Source organism: Aotus nancymaae, unplaced genomic scaffold (genome assembly GCF_030222135.1).
Source record: "Aotus nancymaae isolate 86718 unplaced genomic scaffold, 86718_ANA_hifiasm-v0.15.2.pri h1tg000041l, whole genome shotgun sequence".
NCBI classification, from domain to species: domain Eukaryota; kingdom Metazoa; phylum Chordata; class Mammalia; order Primates; family Aotidae; genus Aotus; species Aotus nancymaae.
The window spans coordinates 2,092,224-2,107,428 of record NW_026988455.1 but is presented as its reverse complement, the minus strand read 5'-3'; the positions used below and the strand labels follow the sequence as shown (position 1 = coordinate 2,107,428).

Below are 15,205 nucleotides of genomic sequence, written 5' to 3'. Positions count from 1 at the left end.
GGATATAAAAATCAATGTGCAAAAATCACAGGCATTTTTATATACTAGTAATAGACAAACAGCCAAATCATGAGTGAACTCCCATTCACAATTGCTATGAAGAGAATAAAATACCTAGGAATACAACTTACAAGGGATGTGAACTTCACAAGGAGAACTACAAACCACTTCAAGGAGAACTACAAACCACTGCTCAAGGAAATAAAATAGAACAGAAACAAATGGAAAAACATTCCATGCTCATGGTTAGGAAGAATCAATATCGTGAAAATGGCCATACTGCCCAAAGTAATTTATAGATTCAATGCTAATCCCCATCAAGCTACCATTGACTTTCTTCACAGAATTAGAAAAAAACTACTTTAAATTTCATATGGAGCCAAAAAAGAGCCCATCAAGACAAGCCTAAGCAAAAAGAACAAAGCAGGAGGCATCACACTACCTGACTTCAAACTATACTACAAGGCTACAGTAACCAAAACAGCATGGTACTGGTACCAAAACAGATATATAGACAAATGGAACAGAACAGAGGCCTCAGAATTAATGTCACACATCTACAACCATCTGATCTTTGACAAACCTGACAAAAACAAGCAATGGGGAAAGGATTCCCTGCTTAATAATTGGTATTGGGAAAACTGAAACTGGACCCCTTCCTTATACCTTATACAAAAATTAACTTGAGATGGTTTAAAGACTTAAACGTAAGACCAAAAACCATAAAAACCCTAGAAGAAAGCCTAGGCAGTACCATTCAGAACATAGGCATGGGCAAAAACTTCATGACTAAAACACCAAAAGCAATGGCAACAAAAGCCAAAATAGACAAATGGAATCTAATTAAACTAAAGAGCTTCTGCACAACAAAAGAAACCATCATCAGAGTGAACAGGCAACCTACAGAATGGAAGAAAATTTTGCAATCTATCCATCTGACCAAGGGCTAATATCCAGAATCTACAAGGAACTTCAACAAATTTACAAAAAAGAAAACCAAACAATCCCATCAAAAAGTGGGCAAAGGATATGAACAGACACTTCTCAAAAGAAGACATTTATGTGGCCAACAAACATATGACAAAAAGCTCATCATCACTGGTCATTAGAGAAATGCAAATCAAAACTGCAGTAAGATACCATCTCACACCAGTTAGAATGATGATCATGAAGCAACAGGTGCTGGAGAGGATGTGGAGAAATAGGAACACTTTTCGGGAGTCTAAATTAGTTCAACCATGGTGGAAGACAGTGTGGTAATTCTTCAAGGATCTAGAACCAGAAATCCCATTTGATCCAACAATTCTATTCCCGGGGTATATACCCAAAGGCACGTGAACACGTATGTTTATTGCAGCACTGTTCACAATAGCAAAGATTTGGAACCAACCCAAGTGCCCATCAATGATAGACTGGATAAAGAAAATGTGACACATATATACCATGGAATACTATGTAGCCATCAAAAATGATGAGTTCATGTCCTTTGCAGGGACATGGATGAAGCTGGAAATAATCATTCTCAACAAACTAACACAGGAACAGAAAATCAAATACTGCATGTTGTCACTCATACGTGAGAGCTGAACATTGAGAACACATGGACACAGGGAGGGGAACATCACACACTGGGGCCTGTCGGCAGGTGGGGGACTAGGAAAGGGATAGCATTAGGAGAAATAAATAATGTACATGATGGGTTGATGGGTACAGCGTCGTGTACACCTATGTTCTACACATGTATCTCAGAACTAGTGTTAAAAAAAAGGTCTACAGGACTCTTTGGCTGGGCACAGTGGCTCACACCTGTAATCTTAGCACTTTGGGAGCCTGAGGCAGGAGGATTGCTTGAGCCCATGGGTTCAAAACCAGCTGGGGCAATACAGCAAGACCCAGTCTCAATTAGTAAAATTATATTTTAAAAAATACAAAAATAAGCTGGGTTTGGTGGTGTGTGCCTGTAATCTCAACTACTCAGGAGATTGAGGCAGGAAAATGACTTGAACCTGGTAGGTAGAGGTTCCATTGAGCTGAGATCATGCCACTACACTCCAGCCCCAGCAACAGAGCAAGACTCTGTTTCAAGGGGAAAAAAAGAAGAGACGGTAGATTTCCAAACATACTTAAGCAATGGAAGGACACATGTGAAGCAGAGGCCCTAGGCTGGGATGAGTGGATTAATATGTTAGTGGAGCAAACAGATATTGGGACTTGGGACCCAAGGAGTTCGGCTTTCTGGCCTCAGACGAGGGTGTACCTTCTTGTCCCAGATTCCCAGGGTGACTACCAACAGAGGGACAGCTCTGGCTCCTGGCAGGGCAGGGCAGGGCAGGGCAGGGCTCTCTGAGATACCCACCTTCACTGGTTTTAGGCTTCAGCTGTAATGTGAGTGGGCTGTCTCACAATAATTCCTTCAGGCTTTGGAGATGGTAGTCAGGGTTACCTGGGATCTGGTGGCCTGCAGGTGAGCTCAGGGCTACTGCAATTAAGCAGTTCCTGGGGACCTCCCTGGTGAACCTTGGCGGGTCTAGCCTGGATGTTTTGTTATTGCACAGGGATTAATATTATGATGAAGCTCACCTTAGGCCTCTCTCTGATTGTCTTTGCTGGTCTCTCTTTCCTTCATTGCCCTCTCTGACTGAGGTCAGAGTCCTTGAATGGCCCTCAAGTTACCCCTACCCTATTCCTAGGGAAACCTCTGCTGTGGCTGCCTTTCTCCCTGGAGCCCATGCCCAGAGAGGCTGCAGCTCCCGTCACCTGCGTAACTGGGTGAGATCCTCCACACACTGCCTGTGGGTGGAAAAGAGAAGGTGTCAGGGAACTGAGCCCCGGGTGTTCGAACATTTAGAAGTCATCTTTCTGCCTTAGCCAAGTTATTTCTTAAGAATTAATTCTTAGTAGTAACATTTCTGTTAAAAGGACGTGAGCAATATGGTTGTAAATGAATGTGTGGATAAATTTCCCGGAGCGCCACTATCAGTGGGTATGAGCATTTGACATTTTTTTCTGCTTGTTCCTTTAGAATATGCAAACTGGCATCTCCAGACTGCTTCCATTTTCATTTCTTTGATTTCTGGTGAGAATTAACATTTCCCCACTATGTTTATCTAATTTTATGTCCCTTATGGGAATCATCCTGTCTTTGACCCATTTATCTTTTGGAATCTTGACATTTATTTTACAAATTTAAATTAGTTATTTATGATGGCTCTTAATTCTTTGTAATGTTTAATAGAAATATCTTCCTTCTTAAAAAACCTTTAGTAATGCTAATTTTAATACTGTAATCATTTCAGTTGCTTCAAAGCTGAGAAAGTTAAAATTCCCCCAGAGAGCTGATAAACTCTCTTTTCAATTGCAAGTTCTTTCATAATTAGATTTTATGTTTAAATCCTTAATCAACCAAAGCTTATTTTGTTGCATGTTTTAATTCTTTTCTATTATAAAATCAATAAACGTTTATTATTGTAAAATAGGAAAATCAGGAAAAACAAAAAGAAAAACGTAAGTAGATGTGCGATTTCACATTTGGAGAACTACTGTTGGCATTTTGATGTGGATATCCCCAAATCATTTTTCTATGTGTACATTTATTTAAAAAAATACAACTGTAAACACACTGTACAAACTTTTTAAATACCTGTGTATTAACAACACATTAATGGCGTATTCCAGGGGCACTAAATATTCTTTTAAAACATTACTTCAAATAGCTACAGAGTACTGTCACACTCTGTAGATGTACCATAATTGGCTTAATTCCCTATTGTTTTTTCATTACCTTTATTTAAGATATCACTATTATGAACAATGCTACTATAAACATATGCATAAATCTTGTTCCACATGTATGATTATTTTCTTTGTATGAATTTTTTTTAGTAACTTAAAAAAATTTGAGATTCTGAGGGTACATGTGCAGATTTGTCACGTGGGTATATTGTGTGATGCTGAGGTGCCAGGACCAGCTCAGCCTTACAGACCCTGACCCAGGTGGTGCTGCAGTAATTAAGAAACAGACACAGAGATAGATAGCAGAAGGTGGGTTCGGAGAGTGAGGCACCAGGGGTCTCCCAGCATCTCCAGCTGAGAGCCCAGAGCAGACTCTGACCTATGTATTTATTGTTTACTTTCCAGTGACAAGTTTTTCTAGTGGATGCTCTGTGTTCTTTGATTGGTTAAAGGTAAACTAACCAGGCAGCTAGTGTGTGTTTACTATAGGTTAAAGACAAACTAGAAAGCGCTCTTTAGAGAGAACAAAGGAAAGAGTCACATATCCCGTGTTCAAAGAACTAATTCATCTGGTGTGAGACATATTCATATTAGTTACTGTTTTATAACGCTCTGAGCAGTTTTCTGCTTTGGGGGGCCGACTAGGGTTTCCTTGCCACCACCCTCAATATGATTTCTCTCACATGTCGGAATCTGCTCTCAACACTGAGGTTTGAGCTTCTAATGGTTCCATTGCCCAATTAGTGAATATTGTACCCAGTAGATTTTTTTCAGCCTTTGTCCCCCTCCCTTTCTTGCACCTTTGGGAATGCCACTGTGTCCTATTTCCGTCTTTATGTCCACATGTATTCATTGTTTAGCTTCCACTTGTGAGAACATGCAGTATTTGGTTATCTGTTTTTGTGTTAATTTGCTTAGGATAATGACCTTCAGCTGCAGCCATGTTGCTGCAAAGGACGTGATTTTGTTCTTTTTTATGGCTGTGTAGTATTCCTTAAAAATAATACTATACATCATATATGTATCACATTTTCTTTTGTATAAATTTCTTAAAGTTGAATTTCTAAGGTAAAGGTTTTCTATCTAGGTATCTATCTATATATTTTGCCTTTACTTATATACTGCTACATTAAGTAAATTTCTATCATTTTAAGTTCTCATTAACAGTGAATGTACTCCTCTTCTGTTCTATCCTCCCCGCTTATTAACATTAGTCTTATAATAACATTTTGGAAATTTTATGCTAAATTGATAAGCCAAAATGGTATGTGCATTTTTAAATCTTTCTTTAAAACTAGTGGGTTGAAGTTGAATTTACCACCACTTCCATTTTTATTGCCTTTTTTCTTTCTTTATGAATAATCTGTCCATGATTTTTATACATTTTATGTACTTTATATGTTTTTATAGTTTTTGTATATTTTTAAAATTGGAGTGCTTTGATTTCAAACACACACATAGGTATAATGCATAGTTTTGAATACCACCTGCTTCCCAGCTCCATCAAATTCTAACATTTTTGCCATATTTGCTTGCTATTTTTGCTAAAAAGTAGAGTGCTATACCTGTATACCTGTGTATCTCTTCTCGAGCCTGATCTTATTTTTCCTGTCTCAGCGGCAACGCCACCCTGAGTTTGATGTCTGTCATTCTCACGTCTGTTTGTAATGTTTGCAGCGTATGTATGTAGCCATGAAATATATATGATAGCTCCTCAGTATCTGTGGGGCATTGGTTCCAGGACCATCTGCCGATGCTCAAGTTCCTGATACAAAATGGTGTAGTGTTTGCATATAACCTATGCACGTTCTCCAATATGCTGTAAATCACCACTGGATTACTTATAAAACCTAATACAGTGCCCACACATTGCTTCATTTGCCTGGTTTTAACATGGTACTCGGGATGTGGCACATTCAAGTTTTGCCTTTTGGAACTTTTTGTTATTTTTCCCCCCAATATTTTTCATCCTTGGTTGGTTGAATCCATGGATGTGGAATCCATGGATATAGAGGGCTGACTGCACCATTATTTTGTATGTTTTCAAATTTTATACTCTACACATCAATCTGCAACTTGTTTTGTCACTCAGCAGTGTATTTTCAAGATTTATCTCTGTTGATAGAACAGCTATAAATGGTCCCATTGTATGAATGTATCAGAATTTTTTCATTGGGTTGATGGATACTTGTGTTGTTTAGATTTTTCATTTTACTATTACGATATTGCAGTAGACATTGCATCGTCCACAAGTGAAAGCTTCTGGAATTTACTCCTAGAAGTGAAATTGCTGGGTTATAAGATATATGTCCTGTCAGAGTTAGTAAGATGCTGACAATTTATTCTTCAAAACGGTTACCCCCGTGAACATATTGTTGGAAAAACGTGAGTGTTCCTTCCGTTTTTCCACATCATCACCAACGCCTGATAGTGTCAGATTATTTAATTTTAACCAGTTTTATGGATGGAAAATGGTATCTCATTGTTTTAATTTTAAACTTTCTGATTACTGGTGAGGTTGAACATTTTCTTATGTGTGTGACTGTTCATTCAAATTTCTGTTGCTGAAAATAGCTTATTCATATCTTTTGCCCATATTTCTATTAGTTCATTGCAAATATCCTCCCAGTTTGCATTGTCTTTCATATCACCTGTGATGCCTTTTGTTTCATAGAGTTTTACATTTTTGGGTAATGAGATTTACTGTCTTTTCCTTCAGGAATATCCTTAGTGTCTTCATTTCTTCCATTTCACTTTTTAGTCTTACACCCTACCGTATAGTAATTCTTTCACAGAAGATATTCTGTGATCATTACAATCTTCTGGCATTGGTAGAATTTACCTTATTCAGTCACTACATGCTATTGTTTTAATTTATAGCTGCGTTTTATAAGCTCAGTTCAAAATGATTTTTCTGCCTATGCTCATTGAATGTTCCTTGGATCGATAAAATGTATCGATCAATAAAATTTAGCAAATAGTATGCACAAGCCATTCCTGCCTTTCAGATCCTTAGTAGATGTTGCTAATTGCTTGCATTATTTTCTTCATTCGTGTATTCATATATTCGCTTATTCAACAGCTGTTTTGGGAAAATCTGCTAATGTCCTTGAGCCTGGTTCTAATCATTTCCAGACAGTTTTATTGGAATTGGCACTTGTGCACATTTGCCATCCTAAGACTGTGACTTTAGGTGTGTGTGTGCCTGTGTGGTACTTTTCACAGGTTTGTGGTTGGGGATAATACTCACCTCTTAGAATGAATTGGGTATCAGATCTTGTTTTTCTGTGATTTGGAACTGATTATATAATATGAAAAAATCTGTTTCTTAAGTATGTAGTAACATTGTTCAGTAAATCTGTTGAGGTCATAACATTTCTTGTGGTGGATGAGATAAATAATTTTTCCTTTGCCTTCATCATTATTTTCACGTTGTCTACATCTTCTCCCGCTGGTTTTGTATTTTGTGTTATCCATTTGACTAAGCATTTCAAATTGATTATCATAAATTGAGCATTGCAATCATTTGTATTTTAAAATTATTTATATCAGTCTTGTTTTTAATTTTGCTGATTTATACTTTTTCTTTTGTTTATTATGTCTCCAAGGGGTTGATCTATCTTAGAATCTTTTTACAGAATGAGCATCTAAATTTATTATTTCCACTGATTTCCTCTTTTCTAGTTTATTTCTGTCCTTATTTTTTATTATCTCTGTTTTCCTTTACATTGACTGTCTTCATAAGATTTTAAGTTAAAAGCTAATTTCATATTTCTAAAATAAAAGCATGTGGATTTATGCCTTAATCTCTGGGCCCTGATTCATGCAAAGCCCCCTCACTTTTGATACATAGTATTTTCAATTTTATAAACATCTCAAAAGTTATTACCATGTTCTTAATTTTCTACTTCAGCGGTCTCTAACCTTTTTGGTACCAGGGACCAGTATCACGGGAGACAAGTTTTCCATGAATGCGGGTGGATGGGGCATGGTTTTGGGATGATTTGAGCATATTACACTTACTGTGCACTTTATTTCTATTATTATTACATTGTAATATATATTGAAATAATTATATAACCATAATCTACTCACCATAATGTAGAAACAATGGGAACCCTGAGGTTGTTTTCCTGCAACTAGATGGTCGCATTTGGGGGTGTTGGGAGACAGTGACAGATCTTCAGGCATTAGATTCTCATAAGGGCCGTGCAGTCTAGATCCTTCGCATGCATAGTTCACAATAGGGTTTGCGGTCCTATGAGAATCTAATGCTACCACTAATCTGACAGGAGGTGGTGTTTAGGCAGTAATGTGAGTGATAGGGAGTGGCTGCAAATACAGATGAAACTCCGCTGCTCACCTCCTGCTGCGTGGCCGGGTTCCTAACAGGCCACAGACTGCTACCAGCGGTTGGAGACCCCTGTTTTACTTGACCGTGTAGTTTAGGAAAGGTTTTATTGTTGTTAGACATTGATACCCATTAATTTGTTGCTGCTGTAAATTTTTATTAATATTTCAATACAATTTTAAACTTAGAGAAATGTTAAAAGGCTAGTATGAACTCCTGTACGCCCTTTACCTAGGTGCACCATTTGTTTATATTTTTCCCTAGTTATTCTCACTCTGTCTTTATGTATATGTGAATGTTTTTCTTAACAATTTGAGAGTAAGTTGCGTGTCACCTAAATACTTCAATGTATATTTCCTGAGACAAATATTTTCTTTTAGAAAATTCAAGAAATTTAATCAGGAAATTTCATATTGATACCATATGATTATCTAATCACATAGCCCACATTCAAATTGTCAGTTATACTGATATCATGTTTTGTGTATATATATATGTGTATGTATATATGTGTGTGTGTGTGTGTTTTATATATGTGTGTGTGCATGTATATATGGAGAAAGAGAAATTGAGAGTATTTTAGAATTTACAATGACAGTCAAGCAACAGAGATGGCTGCATGCCTACAGCAACCACCATCTGTAGGCCACCCAAGTATAAATATTTATTTTCTTCTTGTACTCCATTTTTCAAAAGTTCTTGTTTATTTTCATATATACTATTTTTTATTCACATACTATATATTCATAGTAGAAAAGATAAAGCAATATAACAAAAATTGGCAGAAATATCAGTACATAGAGATAAACACTATTAGTATTTAGATGAGTATTTTATAGACTTTCGCTTTCAAAAAACAAAAATTCTAGACTTTTTTTCTAGTTAAATATAAGTACATTAAAAATGGAATCTCACTGTACGGCTTAGGGTTTTAAGTCTCTTTTCAGTCTTAGTTTATTTGACATACTTCATAGATAGTCTTCATAACAGCTTTGCAAAGTAGAGCCACATTTTTAGATGAGGAATCCAAGGTTCAGAGAGGTTCAGTAAACTGCCCAGGTCACACTGCAGTAAGGAAGGGAGTTTAAAATCTAAACCCTGAACTGTTTGTGCAAAGGCTCTTGGTTAGATTATTATTTTGCTCAAGGCTTCTTTCTTTGCTTTTACTTGTATTATTAACATTTAGTTTTATTGCATGTGGTGAGAAAATATGTATTTTTTTTTCTTGATTCAATTTTTGGGGCCTTATTTGAGAATTAGTGTATATGTGCCAATGCCCACATAGGGAAACAAATGTGTAATCTATGTTGTATTGAGTTCAGTATATGTTTGTTTGTTCTAACTTCTCAACTGTATAACACTCATAACCTCTGTTGTCTATTTTGTCACATCTTAAATGTCTTCTAAATTTTTGTCTACTTATTTGTCTTTATTTTTTAATATTGTCTATTTTCTTAGCCTTGAAGTGAGTCAAACCCTCCCATTACAATTGCTCATTTTTTATTCTAGTTCTTTTTGCATTTCTAACTTTGGTAATCTGTCTTCACAGTTGATTTTATATTTTTGATCATAATCAGGAGCTTCTTTGTACCCTCCCTCTATGTTTTTGGCTCCAGAATCTCTTTTATATGCTATCAGCTTCACCAACTGTTTTCTTTTTGTTGTCTGAGTTTTCTCATTAAAGCTTTTTATTTTAGCATTTCTGCATTTTTTTTTGTTACAGGTTCCTAATTTTTAAGCAACATACATATTGTTGGATCTTATGTTTTAATCTAATATGACAATTTGTCTTTTTAGAAATGAATGGCCTAAGTATATAAAGTTCTTCGGGGTGAAGGTAGTGTAGTGACATGAGATGGGCTCCCAGATACTGGCTGTGTACTTTCTACAAGTCCCGTAAATACCCTGTGAGAAAGCAACTTACAGGTGTCTTCATCTGTAAAATTGTGTTAATAAGCATACCAGCCTCACAGAGTTGCTTCGAAGATTAAATAAGATCAAGAGCACTCAGAAATAGAAGCATATTAAAGCATATTAAACTGATTATTTGTAAAATGCAATTGTCAATATTTGCTATTGTAGATATTACGTCTGGAAATACCATTCAAAGCAAGTTTCTTGGCAATTATAAAGCAAGTTGGTTAAATGATGATCTATGCTCAAAATGGGGATAATCAGTTCTATACTTTTCTCCAACCGTATTTTAAATTTCTCTTTGAGATGATGGGAGTAACTTACAAGAAAAACTGCTGAGAAGCAGTGGTCCAAAGCCCCTCAGAAGCTCTCAGGTTTCAGTTCATGTTGTCCATCTCCATTTCTGGCTGCCCCTAGAGCTTCACAGCTTGACTTAAATTCAGCCATGTCAGGAATCATTCGCTGCCTTGCTTTCCGTTTAGTTAACCAAGTGTTTAAGTTGTGCGAATAAGTTGTTTGCTCTCAGGATGGGTATGGAAGCTGCAGGCTTCGCTGTGCCTTGGCAGTTCTCATCAGGCGTGGAAAAAGTGAAACTAAGAAAAACCAACCAAGCAATGATAGCTTTTTTACTTCCTGGATTGTGTGACTTGCTCATCCAATGAAAGGCAATGAGGGGAGGGGGTGATGGTGGCAACCAGAGATGAGGACTGATTCTCAGCTTGTGGTTCTCCCCAGCAGCCCTCCAGCCCCTCTACAGCTGGAACCTCTGCACCGGTGAAAGCTGCTAGGAATTCAAAGTGCGTTCACATTCCCTTCTGCTCCTCAGGATCACAGGCAGTGAGGAAAGCTAAAAAAAATCTGAGGTTTAAACTGGAACCCATTTTTAACTTTTCAAATGTTCTTGGTATTTTAGGATCCAGAAAACCTTAAATCAGACAATGCCGTATGACCAAACTGAAGAATAAAGAGTCTATAATATCATAATCTGATACACCCCAGACTGACCTGATTTATTTTTAGTTGTATGAACTTCAAATCTCTGATGGCTCCTATTTGATCACTCAGAGGAAGCTATAGGTTCATTTCCTATCGCATGCAATAGAGACTTTTTTTTTTAAAAAACTCTTCTGATTATAATCATCATCTGGTGTCTTGTTAAACAAATATTTCCAAGTCCCTCCCTGGAGATTCTGATTCAGTGGGTCTGGGATGGGGCCTCAGATTTGTGGTTTATTTTCTTTCTTTCTTTTTTTTATTTGAGACAGAGTGTCACTCTGTCATCTAGGCTGGAGGGCAATGGTGCAATCTCGGCTCACTGCAGCCTTCGCCTCCTGGGTTCAAGTGATTCTCCTGCCTCAGCTTCCCACATAGCTGGGACTATAGGCACACACCACCATACCCGGCTAATTTTTGTATTTTAGTAGAGATGGGGTTCCACCATGTTGGCCAAGCCGGTCTCAAACTCATGACCTCAAGTGATCCACCTGCCTTGGCCTCTCAAAGTGCTGGGATTACAAGTTTGAGCCACTCTGCCTGGCCAGATTTGTGTTCTTAACATTAGCTTGGGAAACAATGGAGTACCCTGAGGGGATAGGTTCTGCTTTTAGAATCAGACAGCCCTGGGCTCAAGTCCTGGATCTTTTACTTACTAGTTGTATGATTTTGCACAAATTACTTAACCTTCCTCAACTTCATCTGAAAAACAACTGGAGATAAAAATGTGTATCTCAAAGTGTTGTCAAGAGGATTAAAATAACTCTAACACCCTTGATAGCAACCGTTTTTCTCAGTATTGCTAAATCATTTCTACCTGGGTTAATTTGAAGATTGTGAATTTATTTAGCACACAAGCATAATGTTACTTATTTTCCCTGTTTATTTGCTATATATTTGTAAAGCTTTGGCTGTGTGCAGGACACTGGTATTTTTAGAACCCACGGGGCACCTCTCTGATACCTGCTCATACAGTCCATCTCAAGTTGTGTGTTTGTTTTTTGAGACGGAGTCTCGCTCCATCACCCAGGCTAGTGTGCAGTAGTGCAATCTTGGCTCACTGCAAACTCCATCTCCCAGGTTCAAACAATTCTCCTGCTTCAGGCTCCCAGGTAGCTGGGACTACAGGCATGTGCCATGATGCCCAGCTAATTTTTGTATTTTTGGCAGAGATGGGGTTTCACCGTGTTGGGCCAGGCTGGTCTCGAACTCCTGATCTCAAGTGATAAGCCCGCCTCAGCCTCCCAAGGTGCTGGAATTACAGGTGTGAGCCACCACACCCTGCCCATCTCAGATTTTTGAAGGTACTGCCCGACTTTCTTGTGTGAACAACTCTACCTGGCAGGCCCCTGGTTATTCGCGGAGCTTATTGGATTAGGAAGGCCATGTCCTTATTCCTCCTTTGTACCAGAAATTCAATTTTTCTTTAATCATGTGTATTTTTTTTCCAAAGGAAAATTTATGTAAAATTATTCAATTTGATTTTACACAGAGTACGTTCTAGGTACTTTGCATTACGTTAACTTGTCCCTTTTTGGACATAAAAACCTTTGTACTTTCCCCCTTCCCCTCCTAATAGCAAGAATCCAATGGATTTTTGATGATTATACCTATATTTTCCTTATATGTAGTTTAGCTTCAAAATAATTTAAAGCACTTTAAAAAGATACAAATAGGCCGGGCGCGGTGGCTCACACCTGTAATCCCAGCACTTTGGGAGGCCGAGGCGGGTGGATCACGAGGTCATGAGATTGAGACCATCCTGGTCAACATGGTGAAACTCTGTCTCTACTAAAAATACAAAAAATTATCTGGGCACGGTGGTGTGTGACTGTAATCTCAGCTACTCAGGAGGCTGAGGCAGGAGAATTGCCTGAACCCAGGAGGCGGAGGTTGCGGTGAGCAGAGATCGCGCCATTGCACTCCAGCCTGGGTAACAAGAGTGAAACTCCGTCTCAAAAAAAAAGATACAAACCATGCGCGACATTAAGAGGAAAATTTAGGTGGCAAAAAAGGGTGTGAAAAATAGAGTGAATTGATAAATGAAATTACACTTCAAATACTTGTATGGTCCTTTATACTTCCCCCTGGTGGGCCAGATATTTGGGCGTGAACTCTCTAGCACTCATTGCAAACCCTCTGCAGACAAAAGATGGAGGTGATGATTCTCAAGCCATTTAGATGGTTATTGGGATCATCATCTATATGAGTCTTGAACTTTGTTTTAACTTTTCCACTGGCCCAAGACTTTGGGTCCTAATCAACATTAGGGTCATTAAGAGCCTGCAGAAGGGTCGTAAGTACCGTGGAAAACTATGTGTTCTCCAATCTTCCAGCCAAACACAAAATAGATCAGGGAATAAGGAGGCCTCTTGCTGTGGAGGAGATGATACCCGGGTGGAAGAGCTGGGCTAAGGATCAGCCAGTCTTCTGGTCCAGAAACTGTAGCCATGGCAACAGTAGTGAAGGCAGCTCTGTTTCCATCAGCAATGACACCCTTAACAGGTACCGGCAAAGAGAGAAGCCTGTTATACGCCTGGGTAAGGCTCTAGGTGAGGGAAGTTCATGTAATTTTAAAGCATAATCATTGGGAGAAAATAAACAGCCTCTTTCATGTTAACCTTGCAAACTCAAATAGACCAAGTGAAGGCAAATGACTGGCTGTACTGCCTGGCTGAGGCTGGGTATGAGTGCCTTGCATAGGAACCTGTAGCCTGCCTCAGGTTTGCCTTTTGTTCTCTTTACTTTCTAGAAACAGTGCTCACAGGACTTTCAATATGTAAAGCCCAGAGGAGGAGAGTTGCTTTTGAAGCCTCACTCTTGTCTGCCTCATTCATTTCAAACAGAGGCACTTCTGAAAGAGATGAAGGCCTGTGTACAAACAACAATGCCCACTGCATTCTGTTGCCTTCAGCTGTGATGTGGTGGCTTTTGATTCTACACAGAAGCTTCCTTGTTTCAGACACTGATTGATGGGTCTTCTGAATGAAGGAGGCAGCAAGAACAAATGAGCAAGGCTCCTGGTGAGGCGAGGTGCTTTGAGAGGATGGGCTGGAAAGCACTTAAAATAAAAGGTAAACACAAGCCTCCACAAAAGCAAAAAACACCAAGGCACTGAGCGCTGACTGGGTGGTAATTTCTAGTTCTTAAGGATTTCCACACGTTTGTGCAAACACATATAAGTTCCTTGGAGACCTCTGACCTGGAATTTCAGACTTTTCGGTGGAGGAACCAAAAGTTAAACCCAGGTAGATGTCATAAAACAGGTAAAACTAATTGAAATAAAGAGCACTGGTGGTCTGAGTCTGGTTTGAGGCAGTGAAACAGAAAATAATGCATTGAAAGAACAGGTGGTGAAACATCGCCGTCTCAGCGGGGTGGGGGGTGGCTTTAAAAAATTTTTTTTGATTTTATTTATTTATTTATTTATTACCAGAAACATATGCAAAGCCACAGAAAGGCTCACTTTAAACACCATGGACAGTGTCAGGACCTGCTGCGAGGGAGCTGTAGGAGATGTGCCTCCTTCCTCCAGAAACCCTCGTCTTTCTGTATTGCCTGTTAAAAACCAGTGAAAAACCCATGTGAGAAATCTGGCTACACTAAGTACTTTTACATGAAAACACTATCAAACTCCCTGTGAATCCACATTCTTCATATCCATGGGGGAGCATGGTGGAGGCTGAGGAGATGGGGTGGGGATAGTGAGGGTGGAGGGAGAGGAAGGGAAAGTTAAATGAAGCAGCGATCCTTGTCCTGATCAGTGGTTTATATATACCAGGTTCTTATAAAGAGTAATCACCAGCCTGATGATGCTCTGCTGTTTAACTACATTAGGGATGTTAAAATAGAGATTATAAGAACGACAGAATGGACTCTTGTGGTAAAAATATACGAAATCATAAACAAGACCCAAGGCCGTGCCAGGTAAGGGTTAAGTCACACCTCCCAACACTTAGAGAGTAAACTAGGCTCTAACAGCTGCAAGGTTTTTCTTTTTCTCTGGTAGCTAAACAAGCACTGGCCTTCAGGGAAGCAATATTGAAACAATTGCAGCTCATCAGCCACCAGACGCTAAGCGATCCCTCTCCCTACCCCTTTTCTGCAAGCCATAACTACTACTTTGATCGGATCAGAGACTGATTTCAGTAACTCTCTCCTGGTAAGTGTCCACTGATGGTAGACTGGTTCTGGCCAGTTTATAGATGCTTGCAC

At 38.7% G+C, this 15,205-nt stretch overlaps 1 protein-coding gene and 1 long non-coding RNA gene across 2 annotated transcripts in view; one reads left to right on the top strand and one right to left on the bottom strand.

The window, feature by feature from the left end:
• Positions 1-10,580, bottom strand: part of LIPC (lipase C, hepatic type) — a 173,034-nt gene extending 162,454 nt beyond the window's left edge. The window contains exon 1 of the mRNA XM_064361346.1: positions 10,322-10,580. The gene's annotated coding sequence lies outside the window, so the exon portion shown is untranslated. The remainder of the gene's footprint in view (positions 1-10,321) is intronic.
• Positions 1-15,205, top strand: part of LOC135268657 (uncharacterized) — a 244,723-nt gene that overhangs the window by 105,176 nt on the left and 124,342 nt on the right. The gene's annotated exons all lie outside the window — the stretch shown is intronic.